The 19,213-nt window shown below is 43.5% G+C and overlaps 1 long non-coding RNA gene across 5 annotated transcripts; it reads right to left on the bottom strand.

Moving 5' to 3' along the window:
• Positions 1-1,659: 1,659 nt before the first annotated feature.
• On the bottom strand, positions 1,660-8,354 carry LOC308051361. Of its 5 annotated transcripts, none has more exons than XR_013923460.1 (3): positions 7,930-8,354; positions 4,446-4,646; positions 1,660-1,791 (listed from the first exon to the last, which is right to left on the bottom strand). It is a non-coding gene; the product is annotated as an uncharacterized lncRNA (long non-coding RNA). The 5 variants fall into 5 exon arrangements; XR_013923461.1 differs by having other exon boundaries at positions 1,667-1,791; positions 4,411-4,646; XR_013923462.1 differs by having other exon boundaries at positions 1,670-1,780; positions 4,411-4,646.
• Positions 8,355-19,213: the final 10,859 nt, after the last annotated feature.

The following is a 19,213-nucleotide window of genomic DNA, read 5'->3' as shown; positions in this document are numbered from 1 at the left end:
TTCTTTTGCCGTCCCCAGTAAGTGAGCCAGGGGACGGTAAATGGATATATTTCAGACAGCTCACTGAAAATAAGCAGAGGGATCTGCTAGTAACTTTTCCCCTTGGCCCTTTCAAGACTCTAGCTACTTTTCTAGTAGACACAGGAGCTCAAATGTCTGCTTTAAGTTCTGACACGGCAGAATGGAGTGGAATTGTCTCTGACAAAAAAGCAGATATGGATTTAAGATGCTTTTGGATATTCTAAGCTCCAACTCATGACCCAAGTAAAGTGTTGGCTGCCTGGGGACACCACTCCTACTGAGACCACTATGATATTGGGGCCTCCCACAAATATTCTGGGTTTGGATTTACTGAAAGGAAAAGCCACAGTGTGCTCAGTGCTAGGAGTGGCCCTGGTGGCAGCTCAAAGCACCAGACTCCTGGACAAACAAACAGAACAAGAAACGGTAAAGGTCCTACATGACGAGTTAGCTGCAGAATGCAGTACCACTCAGCAGCTCCTTACAGCTCTGTTAGATGCATTAGACCGGGAGAAAATCTTACGATCGGAATTGGAAGACTATAAGCAGGCAAAATATTACCAGACAAATCTTGATTCTCTTCCAGACAGTGAGACGGGTTTTACCAGCCCAGCACAAGCAGCTGAGGAACAGGGTCTTAAACTCCTGTATCCATCTAAAGAATTGGAGGGAGGTATCTTATCCTGAAAACAAGCAGGCAACAATGAGGTCTGTAATAGACTTAACAATATACTTGTTAATCAAACTGGTCTAAATGGATATATTATCAGTGGCTGTGAAACCTGAGCATATAACATGATATTAGTACATGCTGCCATTAAACAATGCAACCTGTATGTAGTCTTTGTAAAAAAACTTATATGTGTAAAAGCCTAATTTAGTGTACCCTGCAGAACATTCAGTAAGAGACTGACAGAGATAAGGGCCCAGTTGCATCCCTGTGTGAACGAGATAATGGGGGTCTTCAGCACAAAGCGGGAGGAAAACCAGCTCAAGTCGTTGGAGCCTTGGCCAAACCCAGCATGCTAGGCCAAAGATAAGAAGTGCACGACAAGATAGACTGCAGCCTTCATCTAAAAGACCTCTGCGTGTGACCACCCGGAGACACTGCACAGGCACAACAGGAAAGAGCCAAAGCTGAAGACTATAGATATAATTCCTTGGAACTAATTTTAATAAAGACAGCCTTTTCGAGGAAAAAGTTATGAATATGTATAGGCGTTCCTGGAATAACCATGAATATGTAATCCTTTACCACATTTAACCAGGCTTGCGGCTGCTGAAAAATGTGCACCGTGGCGGAGCAGGAGACTCCCCGGTCGCCCAGCACTGTTTTGCCCACTTGCCACTTGCTGCAATAAATTCTAAGCAATTTATTCTGACGAGTGCGTGCTATTTATCGTGATCGTCTATAACAATTTGGTGCCATGACTCGTGTTATAAATGAAGACGGGTCTTTGAGCCAATTAATTAATTTTATTAAACAAGTGAATTTAAAGCAAGCGGTAATTAGGCAAAACAGCGCTGGGTGACTGGAGGAAGCTCAGTTCCACCAACGGCACAAAACTCAACTTTTTGTATGTGCTTATATATGTTATACACTTGTTCACGCGCTGGGACACCCTGACGAGTTAGCTCCTGGTTGGCTAGTCGACAGTGAAAGATGTTGCTGGTTGTCGCTTGATGTTTCTGCCTCTGGAGTTCTGTTATCTGTTGCACCATCTGGGCGCTCTGTTATCTGTTGCACCATCCGGCCGCTCTGTTATGAAACTTGCACAAGCACAATTACTTCTTACAACGATATGCATAATATGATTGAACCCTACTCGATTTGTTCAACAACTTTGACCATTATCTATTACAATTCCCCCCTTTCCTTTGACCATCTATTTGTTGATCAAATCGAGTTACCGCTTCTTGGGCTAGTAAGATCATTTCAGCTTCTTCATCAGTAACATATCTTTGTAGCAGCATAAGGTGTACCTGCTCTACACGGCTTTTAACTAGTCCAATAAGTCGATTTAGGATACAGGGTCCAAAGGTTAGGGTAAGTAATAATATTATCAAGGGTCCAGCTATTGTGGATAGCAATGTAGTTAGCCAAGGGGACTGAGTAAACTAAGACTTGTACCACCCTTTTGCAGCTTCTCTTTCCCTTTTTCTCTGTTCCAGTCTCTCCCTTAATTTTGCCATCGAGTCTTGGACTACCCCTGTGTGATCTGCATAAAAACAACACTCTTCCTTCAAGGCTGCGCATAGTCCCCCTTGCTGTAAGAAAAGGAGATCCATCCCTCTCCTGTTTTGTAACACCACTTCAGATATTGAGGTTAGAGATCTCTCTAAGGCGGTTATGGAGTTTTCAATTCTCTCTAGGTCCTCATCTATCGCAGTCTTCAAGGAATTGAATCCTTGATTTTGTTGAACAAGTGGAGCTATCCCTGTTCCTGCTCTGGCTACCCCTAACCCTAGCAACGTGGCTACAGTAATAGCCGTAATGGGTTCTCGCTTGGTACGATGGAGCCCTGTATCCCAAATATCATACATCACATCTTCTTGATGATATAATATCCTTGGAATAATGGTAACTGACATGCAATACTCTCGGGAACTGTTAAACACCTTTAAAGACACACATGGAGTAAGTCCCGTCCTGGAACATATCCATTTTGTTCCATTCGGGGGAATAATATATCCTGTGGTTTCATTAAGGCTCGGTATGATCTTACCACAAAGTGACCTCTTGGAATTTGGTACTTTACCTATACAAGTCCCTATCCCAGTTACATGTTGCATAGTTATCCCTCTTTTCTGCTTTTCCCAAAGACACTGAATAGGCGCAGACTCCTTGCTTGTGGTATACAGACGATTATCCCCTATAGCTTCATAAAAGGGTGGATTAACGTTATAACACAACCAGCAACCAGTGGTTAGGTTGGGTTGAGTATAGTTTAGGGTTTGATAAGTAGCCCGGATAATTTCCCATAGAGGATTCAAAGATTCTGAGGCTTCAGTATTCAGAGATTTCAAGGCTTCAGTGACAGTTTCCTCTCTTACTATTATAATCTCTTTTTCTACTGTCTTTGTTTCCCTACCTAGAGGGGGAGGGGATTTTGCTACTGGATTGGGACCTATTGCTCGAAAGGTCGGTTTAACTTCTTCCTTCTTTATGATAAACATGCCTCCTCTGTCATTACCCGGCTGGTAATACCACATTCCCCAGGTTTTTTCCAACAAGCCATCCATTATGTTCAGGATTTGTTATGTTCATGACTATGTATTTACAGTTGCCATCGGGTTCTAGTTTCCCATGGCGAGCTAATTGCATCCCGCCCCTGAGTCCCTTAGGGGAAATGCATCCTGGAGGTCCCCATTCAACCTTTAAAAACTTATCCACATTGGCCTGAGGAATCTGTCAATTTGAGGCAATTGTTTCGCACTCCCAGTAAGCGCAATAATAGTGTCCTGGGGTATTACAAAATGAGGGCCCTGTGCTAGGGCACATATAAAACCCCATTTCGTTAAGGCATGGCTTAACCTGAACTAATTGGCATAAGGTTGGAGTAAAAGAGGGTGACCCTGATGTGGTTTGTTGTTGTATTATCGTTTGGTCCTCCCATCGATAGAGGGTCCATTTAAAAGGTTGATGGGAACTCCCTTGGTTTATTGCTATTATTACCGATAAGGTAAGGAGGATTAGGGAGAGCGACCCAGCCCTTAGTTGGCTGAAAATCAGCCAGTGGAGGTTCATTTTGTTGAGGGTTGTTCTGCTTAATGGAGCTGCTTTATTTTAGAAGTTTTTGGAGGCACTTGCCAATCCCCACAAGGATACCCCTCTGCCTTGCCCTGGGCCTACTCTGTTGCTTCAGAGTAGCCGGGTAAGTTATCTTCTTGGCAGCAGTTGTAGTCTTCAGGGAACTGCCTCTTGAATTCTCTTCTTGTTCTGCCACAACCCACTTTCTAATACTCAACCCAATAGGGCTATTTTCGAATACAAGGTTTTGGCCACTGTCCCGAATCCTCACAGGTTTTGGAACACTTCCTGTATCTTTTCTTACCAAAACGCTTCTTACACTTCCTCGTGGTTATTTCCCAAATGTTTGGACTTACAGTCCAAACAGAGGGTACCTGAATAGTTTTATTACACTCTATATCCCTAACTATAAGTTCTTCCTCTAATTGTGCAACGGTTTTGTACCAATCTCTTCTACAGTATTCGTAACTAGGATCCGTGCTATGTTCTCGTCCAGTGATTATTAATATCCTAATGGTATCTAAGGTTTTTCCCCAACACTCATTACACCATCGTTCAACATAAGGAAACTTTTTCCACTGCTGTATCCCGCACCCGTTACACACGCGACATACCCACGGATTGCATTGCTTACATACAGGACATGCGATGTGCGACTTCTATAATTCCTTACAATTGTCCATAAAAAGCCTGGTATCCAGGGCTATGCGTCACGTGTCTGTTTCCTCTTGAAGGTCAGCTTCAACTCATCCGGTTTCCCGGCGACTTCCCAGTCTGTGTGCAGAATAGGACCCTTTACTCGACTAGCGTGTGTCCAACCTCTTTCCGCGGTGCGGACTGCGGTATCTGTGGTGAGTAAAACAAGGAAAGGTCCCTCCCAGCGAGGGGTTAACGATGATTCCTTCCATGTTTTTATGAGTACTTGATCTCCTGGTTTAATACTATGTATTGCTATATCTAAAGGTGGTCTTTGAACCACCAGGCCTCGCTTTAACAGTTCTTGCCTCCTTTTCATGAGCTCTATAAGGTATTCTTGTAACATCTTTTCTTCCACTTTAGGGTGTTCTATTGGTTTCTCCAAATCATAGGGCACTCCATATAACATTTCAAAGGAGGAAAGTCCTGTATCAGCCCTCGGTTGTGTCCTTATGTTCAAGAGGGCTAAGGGGAGGCACTTCACCCAGCTCATTTTGGTCTCTATCATTAATTTGGTTAGGTGCTTTTTAATTTCTCCGTTCATTCTTTCAACTTTCCCTGAACTCTGGGGGTGCCAAGGAGTGTGATACTCCCATTTGGTTCCCAGAGCTTCTAACGTTTCTCTAATTGTTTTGGAAGTAAAATGGGGCCCTCTGTCCGAATCGATAACCGACATGATCCCATATCTAGGTATGATATGCTCTAATAATATTTTTACTACCGTCCTTGCAGTGGCCCGAGCTACCGGAAAGGCTTCGACAAAGTGAGTTAGGTGATCAACCAAAACTAGGAGATACTTATATCTGCCTACCTTCGGTAACTCCGTGAAGTCTACCTGAATCCTTTCGAATGGCTTCTTGGCTAGTTGCCTCCCCCCAGGGACTCTTTCCCTAAGGCGCTGTTTATTTATCTTTTGACATGTTAAACATTCTCCAACGATTCTTTTTGCTAGATCATACACTCCCAAGGCCATATATTTATTAGCGAATTGATCTACCAGAGCCTGTACTCCCCAATGGGTTTGTCTATGAAACTCTCTCAAGACTCGCCAAGCTACTCCTTTTGGGAGCATTTCCCTCTCGTCAGGTAGCCACCACTTTCCTTCTCGTTCAACTACTCCCATTTGCTCCAATTTTTCCCTTTCCTGATTTGTAAATCTCATAGCATACTTAGTTTGTACAGGATCCTGTTCGACTGCTTTTATTACCAGTAACGCAGCTTTCTTAGCTTCCTCGTCTGCTAAATTGTTCCCTCTTATTTGCGTGGAGGTCCCCTTTCGATGGCCCTTTACATAAACTACCGCAATTTGTTTGGGCCCTCTTAATGCCTCCAAAGTTTGCTTTATTAAGGTCTCATGTTTTAATCCTTTACCTTGAGAATTCATTAGGCCCCTCTCTTCCCAAATTTTTCCGAACGTGTGAACTACCCCAAATGCATATTTAGAATCCGTAAATATTGTTCCTCTCTTATCTTTTAACAACTGTAATGCCCTCAATACTGCGAATAGTTCGCAGGCTTGTGCCGACCAACTTATGTTAAGGGGACCCGATTCTTTAATTGTCCAACTGTTCCCGTCTATTATAGCGTATCCTGGCTTCCTTTTCCCGTCCACTACCCGCGATGATCCATCTACAAACAATTTTTCTCCACATAACAACTCCTCTTCCTCTAAATCCTCCCTTATCTTGGTTTGATATTCTATTACCCTGATACAATCATGGGAAGGAGATTCACTCGGTTCCCCATACAAAAATTGGGCTGGATTCTGTAAATTAGTGGTTTCAAGCTCTAACTTAGGAGAGTGCAATAGGATTCCTTCATATTTCAGTAACCTAGCATCCGTAATCCATTTGTCAGCTTTCTGCTGTAATACCCCTCTTATATTATGAGGTGTGTATACCTTTAATTCTCCTCCCATATTTATTTTCCTGACTTCTTCGACTAAGAGAGCAGTAGCAACTATGGCCTGTAAACAGGTAGGCCAGCCGCCACTAACTGGATCTAATAATTTGGAATAATATCCTACGGGTTTCTTTTTACTTGCCAATCTTCCAATTTTTCTAACTTCTTTCTAGTATCCGGCCATGACTTCGCCACAAACTGAATTTTTAAAAGAGCTTGCCCAACCGGTGTCGTAGGGTCTATCCCGGAGTAAAGCTGCAAGCTCTTTCTTAATCTTTCTAACCATTCTGTGGGAGTCTCATCTTTCTTTTGTTGTTCATTAAAGGCTTTATTTATGTTCTGCCCTCGAGGGACCGATTCCTTAATCTCTTGTACGATTATAGTGCGGAGATCTCCCATATGGCCCCTGTGTTCCGAGTTTTGATTATCCCAATTAGGGCGCTGCTGGGGCCACTTAATGTCAGCGCCCGGCCCTTGTTGGTGTTGTTGGTCCCAGACTCTCATCCCAGCCCTCCGAATCATCTCCCGCTCTTCCGCGGTAAATAGTATCCCTAAAATAGCTTGCAGTTCATCCCAGGTATATAGGTTAGGTCCTAGAAACTGGTCTATCGTTTCCAAAACTCCGAAGGGATCCTCTAACAAACTCCCCATTTCCTTCTTAAATTCTCTTACATCCCTCGAGTTTAGAGGCACTGACACAAATCCCACCCTGGGTTGTGGACCTCCCATCGCTATTTCTCGTAATGGGTATAGCCCTGTTTCTGATGATGCTTGTTGTCCTGTTCCTGATGTTGTTTGCTGTCTAGCTTGACTCCTCGTGAGTCTTCGGGTCCCTCTAACTGACCCCGAAGAATCGGAATCCTCCTCAGGAGCCGAAGGCATAGGGGGAGAGGGGGGTCTTGGATTTGCTACTGGCGGGGGATCATAGGGAGGGGGAGGGGGTGGAGGTTCCTCAGGGACCCTCTTTTTGCGGCCAGATTTCTTTTCGCCTAAGGCGAAAATCCCAGCACGAGTAGCAGAAGGTAGCCAACAACGCGCATACTTGCTCTCCTCAGGATTAAAGGGCTCCTTATCATTTACATAAAGATTTAGGGCCTGACAAATCCAATTCTCATATGACCCAAAAATTGGCCAAAATAAATGATCTGGTCTAATCTGCTGGTTTCCCCAGACATACATACAATAATATACCATTTTCTCTTTACTCTTGTTTCTCGTGCAAAATGCACCTTCCCAATTTTTGAGCATAAGGCCCAATGGGGAATCTCGGGGAATATCCGGTGACCTCTCCTTGGGTCCCTTCCCCATGAGATCAGAGGGCTTGCTCTTCCTCTGTCCCATCTTCTGGAGTGCCTTCTTTCACACACACACACGCACCCCTCGTTCGTGGCTCACGCCCTCGTGGGCAATGAGAACCGCACTACTAGAGAGTCCCGCCCTGCCTTACGGCAGAGTCCACACTCGCTTCGCTTCCTCCCCAAAAAGGGGAGGGGGGCGTCTCGTTCAAGCACACTGCAGGAAACCCACCCCAACCGAACGGAATCGCTTTCTATACTTACCTTCCCTGGGGTCTTCATCCGGTTCTTCGTGCACAAAGTTTTACGGGGCTTAATTCTTTTGCCTAATTACCTGAATTTAGGGTTCGGAGATTAAGGTTTCGGGGCGATCCTTCGTCCACTCCAGGGCCATCTGAAACTGGGACAGGGCGTCTCCCTGAAGTTTAGAAGTCCCTCCGAGAAATCCTTAATCTGAGTCATGGCACCAAAATTTGTTATAAATGAAGACGAGTCTTTGAGCCAATTAATTAATTTTATTAAGCAAGTGAATTTAAAGCAAGCGGTAATTAGGCAAAACAGCGCTGGGTGACCAGGAGAAGCTCAGTTCCACCAACGGCACAAAACTCAACTTTTCATATGTGCTTATATATGTTATACACTTGTTCACGCGCTGGGACACCCTGACAAGTTAGCTCCTGGTTGGCTAGTCGACAGTGAAAGATGTTGCTGGGTGTCGCTTGGTGTTTCTGCCTCTGGAGTTCTGTTATCTGTTGCACCATCTGGACGCTCTGTTATCTGTTGCACCATCCGGCCATTGGCTTGGTTGGGGTCCAGCATCTAGCCGTTGGCTTGGTTGGGGCCCGGCATCCGGCCATTGGCTTAACTACTATTTTTTACAAAATATAATGAAACTTGCACAAGCGCAATTACTTCTTACAACGATATGCATAATATGATTGAACCCTACTCGATTTGTTCAACAACCTTGACCATTATCTATTACAACTCGGATACAGGATCACCTGGTCCGGGATCTGAACTTCGGGGAGGCGCCCCATCCTTGGATGGCCCTGAAGTAAAGAATACCCGCCCAGGACCTGTACCTCCGAACCTAAATTCGACAAGTGGGCAAAAGAAACTGCAGTACCCCATAATTTTTGTGCACGAAGATCCAGACGAAGACTCCAGGTTGAGTCAGTATTAATAAGGAATTCCGTTCGGTTGGGGTGGGTTTCCCGTAGTGAGCTTGAACGAGACGTTCCTGAGAGAGGAACGAAGTGAGTGTGGACCCTCTTGTAGTGCGGTTCTCATTGCCCGCGAGGGCGTGAGCCACGAACGAGGGGAGCGTGTGTGTGTGTGTGAGTGAGGACACTTCGAAAGATGGGGCAGAAGAAAAGCAAGCCTTCTGACCCCATGGGAACCCGAGGATAGGGTTACCCAGTATACTGCCAGATAGTCCCTCAGGGGTAATGATTGCCACTTGGAATGACTGGCCGTCCAGACAAGGTAAAAGCAAGGAAAAAAAAAAATGGTATTAAGATTTGCCAAGCCTTAAATATCTATGTGAATAGTAAAGAACCCTTTAGTTTGGAGAAAAGTGACACCCTGTGTGTGTGTGTGTGCGCGTGCGCACCCCCGCGTGTATGTGTGTGCATCTAGTTTATGGATTAGATCAGACACCCGAATTCGTCTATTTACATTGAAAGGGAAAAAGAACAAAAGAAAAAGGGCTGAGAAATAGATGATTCACGGTTATCGCACCTGCCCTGTATCCCACCTCCGGCTGCGTCAGCTTCTATTCCCCCTTCGGGTTTTGATCCTCTTGCCCCTTCGGCTCCTGGGTCGGTGTACCCTGGCCTTGAGCCCCCCCCATCCACTCTGTCGGCAGGTCAAGGTGGGGGTGTGGCCAGGAGTCCGGCCGGAGGGGGATGAGAGAGTGTGCTGTATCCCTTGAGGGCGTTTGCTGTGGGAGGGCCGCAGCCAAGGGGGGGGGTTTGTGTCGATCCCCCCTGAATTCAGGACATGTAAGAGAATTTAAAAAGGAAATGGGGAACCTACTAGAGGATCCTTTAGGGGTTCTGAGAGATTTAATCAATTCCTGGGCCCAAACATATATACTTGGGATGAAATGCAAAAAAAGCATTTAAAGAAGATTGGGGGGGGTCAGGGGCTCTACTTGCTGGGAACTCAACAAAATTTTAAACCCTTACTAAACCAAAAACTAAACTAGGAATGGGTCCTCCGCAACAAGAACAATTTAAAGCTGTGAATAATCTTTTTCTATGAGTATCTGTTTGAATGTGTTGCAGTTTTGTAAGGATGATCAACTTCTGTGATAACAAACTTCTGTGTTTTGCTTGCTTAGATTTGTTTGTTTATTTGATTCTGTAGGATCTGCTGTGGTATATGATTATACTTAAGAGTGAGTCCATGTGACATATTGAAGAGAGACAGACTGTTAAAGCTGAGAGCCTTTGAGGGGTTCAGTTTGCTTATTTTAATCACGTTAGGCTAACTGGGCTGTGTATCCTAAATTGTGATATTTATATGGAATGATGTTAGTGATTTACACCACATAAGGGAATGTCAGTTTACATTTGGGTTTAAGGTCTGTATGTGATAAGGAGGTTGTCACTGTTTATTGCAGGGCAATAATAAGCTGTGTCAGATGCTCTCTGTTAACACACCCTGCCTCCCCCACTAAGGAAAGGGAATAGAAGGAAAAGGGAGAGAGACAAGTTGGAAAGTTTAAAAAAAAACAACCAACCAAACAAAAAAACAAACCACCCACTTTGCTAATAATACTAATTATCTGAGAAAATTAATACAAAGTATACAAAATCAATATCGAATTTCCCAGCATAGCGCAGCGGCAGCCTACCATGGGGTCTGGCATCGCTAAAGACGCTGCAGGGCAAACACCCGGAAGTCCTGGGCTGGACTCAGCAGTAGACAGAAACTGGATTCAGGGTTGCACTGACTGGAACCAGGCCTAGGATCACAGGCAGAACAGGCAGGGTCCTCTCCAGATGCCGGCCATGGACGAAGAGAGCGAGACCCTCGTGATCTCCCAGTTTTATACAGTGTACGAAGTGGATGGCGTGGAATACCTAGTTGGTCAATTTAGGCCACCTGTTCTGTCCTCCCCTCCCTGCGAGTACGCCCCTCTCACTTATGGAACATACAAAATTTGGCTAATGTGTACACATACGCAGGCACATCGCAAGAAGAGACAGAGGCTACGAATGCATTGCAAAGAGCAAATTTTATTTTAGTTACCTCTCTACTGGGGGATCTCCGAAGCCTGCTGGAAGATCACGGGGCCTGTTGAGCTCGCCTTCATTTCAAGGCTTCAGGCAGGCACAGCCTCCCGCTCTTTCTCACAACAAAGCTGGAATCTCAGACATAGTGATAAGGTGCCTAGAGTTTCTCACAGGCCTATGTTATCTAATACAGAGGTTCTACTCATCAAGCACACAAGGTCAGTAAAACAATTAGTGTGATGTATGTGCTTTTTCTACAGACAGGTGCAAGTCACTTGAGCATATTTACATTTAACTAATCTCCTCGCCAAATCTTCCGCTATATCCTCATACAGCTACCATAGCAATGAGTATAAACCTGGGTCTTTTTGTGCAAGCCATTGCTACTGTTATCAGCTCTGAAGCGAACAGCATCCAAAAAACACACAGCCAATGTCAGAAAAGTGCAGTTACTTAGAAGAACTTAGCTCAAAGGAAAATTCACTAAAAGAGAATTGGTCTTGTTTTAACCAAAACCAGCGCAGAGGTGTTAATTATTAGGATTATAGCAATAAACTGTGGGGATAAGATTGCATTTTGCCTTCGTCTACTTGAGAAGTTCATCAAATATCTGACTATTGCACATCTTGGGGTGCCTTATAGTTATTATAGTGAATCATCCTTTCATTTGGGAGAACCAAAATGAATGTGTAAAGACTGTAAGTAACGGTCACCTCCCATTTTTAAAATATTTACCATTTGTATTTGCTGTTTGTCAAATACAACCCTTTGGAGCAGCAGGCCTTTTATTCCATAGCTACTGAGAAGTTCCAAATAAACTTGTTTCCCCAAAAACAGCAAGGCAAAATGTTTGAGGGGACCACAAACTGCTGCTGAAGAACCCTCTTTGCATGTGGAGTATTTTGAAACTGTCATTTTGGTTTTCTATCCATAACTCTGTCACAGAATGGCATGTTAACAGTGCTTTGATTTAGCAACAATTTAGGATTTATTAAGGTGGATCACAAGTTTAATATATGATTTCTAATAATACTTAATCAACAGCTGATTAACAAAATGATTTAAAACAATTCAGTGGGATTTGTTATAATTAAAACAGCAACTTGATTACAGATTTAATGATGTCAAGGGTCACACCGTACTTACAAAAGGGAGAGTTAAATCACTTACATATAGACACACACAGAGGTATATGATTAAAAGCTTACGTACAAATTTATAAACACACACATACGCACATTAATCCATGGATATTTGGATATATTCACACACACTAACCTATAGCAGTGCACATATGTCTGTGGAATATACGTGGAGGTATATCTATACAATTTTCCTCTCGAGTTAAGCGAATTACTCACTTTAATGCACCGGCATTCCTCAATGGGTGATTCGTTGAATCTTGAGAAATCTGTCCTCGTCCATGGCTTTGCAGCATCAATTTGTTGTGATATGTCTCTGAGGAGCATCCCACCTTGGAGGGAGATACTGAGTCACAGCCTGCTGTGATCCAGGAGAGCTCAAAGGGCCTGACTTTAGGATTGCTATTTATAGGTTGTGAGATCATTGGATTCAGTCAGTATTTTTCCACTGTAGCTACTCTTAGGATGAGGTAATATTCTGGCAGCATCCAGAACTCTCTAGATCATATAGTTCTGGTACTGTTTTGCTCAGGCTGAGTTCCAGGTAGCAGGTGTACCAAACTGTCAAAAGTGACTGATGGTCACTACCTTTCCCAGGCAGAAAGGGGTCTATTCCCCTATGACAGGAGTTCCAACAGCACGGAGGGCGTGCCTTTGTGTCTTGACTCACCACACTTGTGTCTCAGTTTCTCCCAACTTCACTGCACTTACAGAATGGGGAATTGTTCTCAGCAGAGCTATGGGAATATAGGGAAGGTGCCCCAGCGTCCCGTCTCACCGCACTTGCACAGTGGGAATTGTTTTCCCCAAATCATGCCTGACTGCCCTGGTAGCCAGGTAGTAGAGTGACTCAGGATGGGTGAGGTGGGGGCGGGGGGGGAGGGTTCAACCACCACACTCTTCTCATCCCCAGTTCTTACATGGTGTTATTGTACCTTTTTCTTTTCTCTGTCCTGTTTTCCCCCTTTTCTGCAGCTACTACTGCAAACAGTGTTTGCATGTGTCATTCATTGGTGTGTGATTTATGATTATGTCGCAGCTGAGCAGGGTTGAGAATTGATACATGGCTGTCCCAGTCAGCAATTGGGATGTGGCTTGGTAAAGCCAGTGTGTGCAATTGTGTTTTCAGAGAGGTAAATCAGAGCTTGTGGTTTGCACTGGAAATGTGATAGGTGTATTTTGGTATGATGCCCTCTCCCTGGAAGTGTTCAAGTCCAGGTTGGATGGGCCTTTGAGCAACCTAATCTAGTGGAAGGTATGGAAGGTATCCCTGCCCATGGCAGGAGTGTTGGAACTAGATAATCTTTAAGGTCCTTCCAACCCAAACCATTCTTTCATGAATATGTTTACCTATGAGAACAGTGCTTGTCAAGCTTCTACAGCCTAGACCTTCACCATTTACTCTGAAGATTCAAGATACAATTCTCTCATAAACTGCTATTAATTACTATTCAAACTATATGTACACACACACATAGAGTATTCAACGTATGTGTACACATGCATTCAGTTTTGTGAGAACTAATGCTGGGGTTTTGCCAGATCTCTTTTTACATCTGCAAAATCTCTCAGGTGATATCTTTAAGCCAGTTTGCAAGAAAATTACAGATTTGCACAAGGAGGAATTCATCTTTTGTAGGAACTTCTTACAGTCTCTTTCGTTGTGATTGAGAATAAATATTTCGGTTGTTCTAAGAGAAAAAAAAATCTTTAGTAACATTTTTAAGCTATGGATGTAAACATTAACCTCAGAAAAGAATATTTAACAATATTTGTAGGACATGCTCAGTTCCAAAGATCAAGGGAAATTGTGCCTACATGCACTTAGTGATACTTGGGATGATGTGGGATGTCCTCGGCTACCCATTTGAAAGACAGAGGGCCTGTGCAATAAAATCTGTGGGAGCCTCTGAGTAGAGGACCGAAATTGAAGGTGTTTGTAGATTCTTCAGGTACTAATTTCTAAATCAGTTCCCTCTCAGATTTCTTTAATTCTTCTAAAGGAGTTTCCAGGAAAAAAATACCCAGTATGTATCAGCGAGCAAGAAACTTTTATTATAAAACTGATGTATAGGTGATAAAGTTGAGAGGAAGATCCACCTTCCTGTATCTTGAAATGACCTTTGCATTCATTAGAAGTACTTTATCTTCCACCATTCTAAAACATGACTAATATTTCCTGAGGCGATGAGAACGATGCATACAGAGACGGGTACAGAGATGCGGACGCAGAGTTCTTGTTAGCAGCGAGAGCACGGCCAGGCAGAGCTGAGCCGAGCTGAGCTGAGCCCTCCTTAATTAACAGTTCTCAATTTATAGGTTCACAGATACGGGCCTGGACCAAAAGGTTAGATAGGATGTTTTTTCAAAAAATGTTATTCCAAACACACTGCACTCATCTTGTGACTGTTTTCAGTCATGTTCCTATGCATATCTTGCGAGCGGCGTTCCGACCCACTCATTCACACACCCAGGTCCAACATTTATACGTCATACATATGGGGGCGGTTTTCCGACCCGAAATATCATTCTCACTGGCCTGGGCTATCACTCCTTACGCTCATAAAAAACATACTTCTGTATAACCTGTCCAAGGTCCTTTATGTTTTGACTAATTGCTGTGATTCAATCATGTTAGTATTATTCGTCCGGATGGTCATGTTAGTATTGCTCTTCCTTTATCATCCAGGTGGCTGGAGCCGTACACCCTGCCGTTCCCACAATTTCCTTCTTATATTTCTGTGCATGGTGTTTTTAAATGCAGTCAATCTGATTGGGCTCTGTAGTCTAACTGCACTTTGCTGTTTACTGCTCTGTATTACTCCCATATTTCAGACTTCAGGAATTTGTTCAACATCACTTCTGATTTTATAAAGTCTGTTGATGATCCTTGTAGATTTCTTGTCATCAGACAAGATGACACATCTTGTCATCAGAGGCAGCAAATACTCTAAACTCGTTAGACAGCTTACATGTTTTTAAGATATTTAAAAAAATATAGCAACTATTTCCAGAATTAATTACCTGGATAAAGGCACTTTTTTTTTTTTTTTTTTTCAAAGAAGATAAATAAAATGGGATAGCTTTAGTAAGCGTAGATGACTTGCTGAATTAAGGCTTTAGAAGTAAAAAACCTTTCACTTTTAAATTTTTTCTTTTTGTCAAATCCCTGATCAATTAATCTGAAACTTTCCAAAAAGCACATCTTCAGCATATCATGTTGCACAGAAATGAGAATATGTCAGCAGTGACTTTGAAAAACTATATAAAGTTAACGCTAAAATAACTACATTACCACCATGGTATTTGAGGACTAAAAAATATTGTTTGGGGCAAATAGATTAATAGGTACAGTTCTTAAATGATAAGTGTTCTTGCCTTTTTTTTGTTTTCTTGGATTGTTCTTTAATATTTTCATGTGTGACAGTGCTACAAAAAGTCAGAGAGCACTGATAGGAGAACTTGCTTACAAAGTTTGACAGGAAAAATGACTGGCAAACTTTTAAGATTCACCAGTTTGAGATGATAAAAAAGAGGGATGTAAGAGTTGGTTATGACTATGTATTACAGCCATGAAAAAGACAAAAATTAACCTGCCATGGATCAGATAAAGCATTGCCTACAGCAATAGGGAAAAATCAGTATACAAATAAAAGGCACTTATGAGCTGTAATCTAGGCCACTCTAAGCAAGACTGGTCTCCCATATTTATGGAAAATGAACTAATTTTTAGAAAGTTCGGAGGTTTCTAACCATTAAAGAAATGGAGTTTCATGGCAGCTTTCTAATAGTAGAAATGGCAGTGAGCAACCTGTCTCCTTTGAAAGTGGAGCTTGGTAAATGTATGAGAGAATATATATTAATATTGAATTTGAAATCATAAAAGGGCATCATCACCATTTCTTTAATCCCTGGACTGTGGTTGTGGCCTCTTTAAAGCTGTCATTTTTCTGTAGTTGTCCCTGAGATGTACCCAGCCATTTTCAGCGCTGGAGCGTTATTCTTCTTAAGCAGTTATTGATGTAAATTGGCAGAACTGAACAGGAATCAGTGCACTTATGCATCTCTGAAACTTGTACAAGTACAAAAGAAATCTCATTCAAAGAATACACCTGAACTGGGAACAAATGCAGTTTCAAAGAAGTTGTTATATGATGAATTTAAATAACAAACCTAATTATATTTGAATTTCCCTGTAACAACTTTGAAAGATCCTGCCTTTGTCATGCATTCCCATGGGAGAAGCATTCCACGAGTCCCATGTACTACATTAGTCCATCAAAATGACACTATCCTATTTTATTGCTAATTACTCTTTTTTTTTTTTTTTTATATGGGAGCAAAGATACTTTGCACGTGGTTTTTAAGTGATTTACTCTTTTTTGTAATTAGATGACACGATTAAAATATACATTATATTATGTCACTGTTTCTTTTAAAGAATGCAGTTTATGTTGGGGGAGAAGCAGCTCATAAAATAATGACCACCTGCTTTGATGGGATTGAATTTGTATGGTTTCAGAAGGACAATTATTTTTCTTTCCTCAGAAATCACACTGTAAAAAGGCAATCTACATTTAAATAGTATACTGCAAGCTATTTGAGAGCTCATAAAAATGCTTATAAGATATAGACTTTATTACTGTCAAGAGCACAGACTACTATCCACTGCTATTCTTTCATGTGGGCACGAATGACACCACAAGCCAAAATCTGGGTAGAATTGAGGAAGACCTGGGGGTGCAAATGAATAATATTGGTCATCTTTTCCTCCATTCTACTAGTTGGAGGAAAGAGGGCAGCCAGAAAAAGACACATAATGCGCTCCTGGCTTCGTGGCTGGTGCCGTCGTGAGGGTTTTGGCTTTTATGACAATGGGACATTATTTTATGACTATAACCTGTTAGGGAGGGATGGAATCCACCTGTCTAGAAGAGGTGAGGGAATCTTTGGCAGTAGGCTGACCAACTCGGTAAGGTGGGCTTTAAACTGAAGGGCTCGGGGGCCGGGGGACGAAGTGGCAATGCTCATGGAATCGCATCCAACTGGGGAATAAGCCAGGCCAAACAGAGCAGCAACACATATTCCTTAGCTGCCTCTCAAGATGAGAATCAGAAGGCCAAGCACCTCAAGGATATGTATGGCTATGGTGGATCCTTCTGCATCCCTCATGGGAAACCCGCATGCTCAATTAGTTCTCTGAAGTGCCTGGACACCAATGCACGCAGCATGGGGAATAAACAGGAAGAATTATAGATCCATGTGCAGTCGCAGGGCCATGATCTCATTGCAGTTACAGAGACATGGTGGGACAGCTCACATGACTGGAATGTTGTCATGGAAGGCTATGCACTTTTTTAGGAAAGACAGGCCAGCAAGGCGAGGTGGAGGAATTGCACTTTATGTGGGAGAGCAACTGGAATGTATTGAATTCTGCCGGGGGGGATGAGGAATGAGTCGAGAGCTTATGGGTAAAAACTGAGGGGCAAGCTAACAAGGGGGACACTGTTGTGGGTGTTTACTACAGGCCACCTAATCAGGAAGAGGAAGTTGATGAGGCCTTCTACAGACAGCTGAAAGTAGCCTCACAATCACAAGCCCTGGTTCTCATAGGGGACTTCAATCACTCTGATATCTTCTGGGAAGACAACACAGCTAAGCACACATAATCCAGGAGATTCCTGCAGATCACTGATTATAACTTTTTGACACAGGTGGTGAAGGAGCCAACGAGGAGAGGTGTGCTGCTGGACCTTGTCCTAACAAACCAAGAAGAACAGGTTGGAGATGTGAGGGCTGGGGGCAGCCTCGGCTGCAGCAACCCTGAGATGGTGGCGTTCAGGATCCTGCATGGAGGAAGCAGGGCAATAAGTAGGATTACAACTGTGGACTTCAGGAGGGTGAACCTTGGCCTCTTCAGGGTCCTACTTGGAAGAATGCCATGGGATAGGGCTCTAGAAGGTAGGGGGGTCCAAGACAGATGGTCAATAGTCAAGCATCACTTCCTCCAAGCTCAAGATTGATTCATCCCTATGAACAAGAAATCAAGCAAAAGGAGCAGGAGACCTGCATGGATGAGCAAGGAGCTTCTGACAAAAGTCAAATGGAAGAAAGATGTTTATGTAATGTGGAAAAAGGGACAGGCCACTTGAGAGGAATATAAGATCGCTCTTAGAGAATGCAGGGATGCGGTGAGGAAGGCTAAGCTCCACTTAGAATTAAGTCTGCCCAGGGATGTCATGGACAACAAGAAGGGCTTCTTCAAGTACATCAGCAGCAAAAGGAAGATTAGGGAAAATGTGGGCCCGCTGCTGAACAAGGTGGGTGCCCTGCTGACGGAGGATACAGAGAAGGCAGAGTTACTGAATGCCTTCCTTGCTTCTCTCTTTCCTGCTACAACCGGTCCTCTGGAATCCCAGATCCTGGTGGTAGGAGAGGGAAGATGTGGCCTACAGCTGTGGAGAAGTGGTAAGAACATGAGGACTTGGACTCCAAGCAGCCCACAATGCCTGCCGAGTTACTCTTGGAGGACTATAGTGGGCAAACAGTCAAATGTGCTGAGGACCACTGCATTGGGTCTGACTGGGATGGAGTTGAATTTTCCCATAGCAGCCCTCATAGTGTTGTGCTTTGTATTTGTAGCTAGAAAGGTGCTGATAACACACCAATGTTTTGGATACTGCTGAGTAGTCCTGGCACAACATAAAGGCTGTCTCTCCAACCCCCACTCCCCAAAGGTCAATAAGCTGGGGGTGGACAAGAGGCTGGGAGGGGATATAGCCAGAAGAGCTGACCCAAACTGACCAAAGAGACCATACCATATGACATTGTGCTCATCAATAAAAGCTAAAGAGAAAGGTGGAGGGGGGGAGGGATTTGTTAATAAGGCCTTTGTCTTTGAAGCAACCACTACACATACTGAGACCCTACTTCCCAAGAAGTGGCTGGACATTGCCTGCTGATGGAAGTAGACAGTAATTTTTATTTGTTTTCTTTTGCTTCCACATGTGGCCTTTGCTTTTCTTTATTAAACTGCCTTTATCTTGACCCAGTCAGCTGATCGGAGCCAGCCCAGCGAGAGCCGGAGCCGGCGGGGTTCAGCCGACCACGAGGTTCAGCCGAGATTAGGAAGCTCAGAGGGAAACGTACAGGGACAGCGTG

This window comes from Nesoenas mayeri (genome assembly GCF_963082525.1).
Source record: "Nesoenas mayeri genome assembly, chromosome: W".
NCBI lineage: Eukaryota > Metazoa > Chordata > Aves > Columbiformes > Columbidae > Nesoenas > Nesoenas mayeri.
The sequence above is the reverse complement of the archived record's forward strand: the minus strand, read 5'-3'. Positions and strand labels throughout refer to the sequence as shown.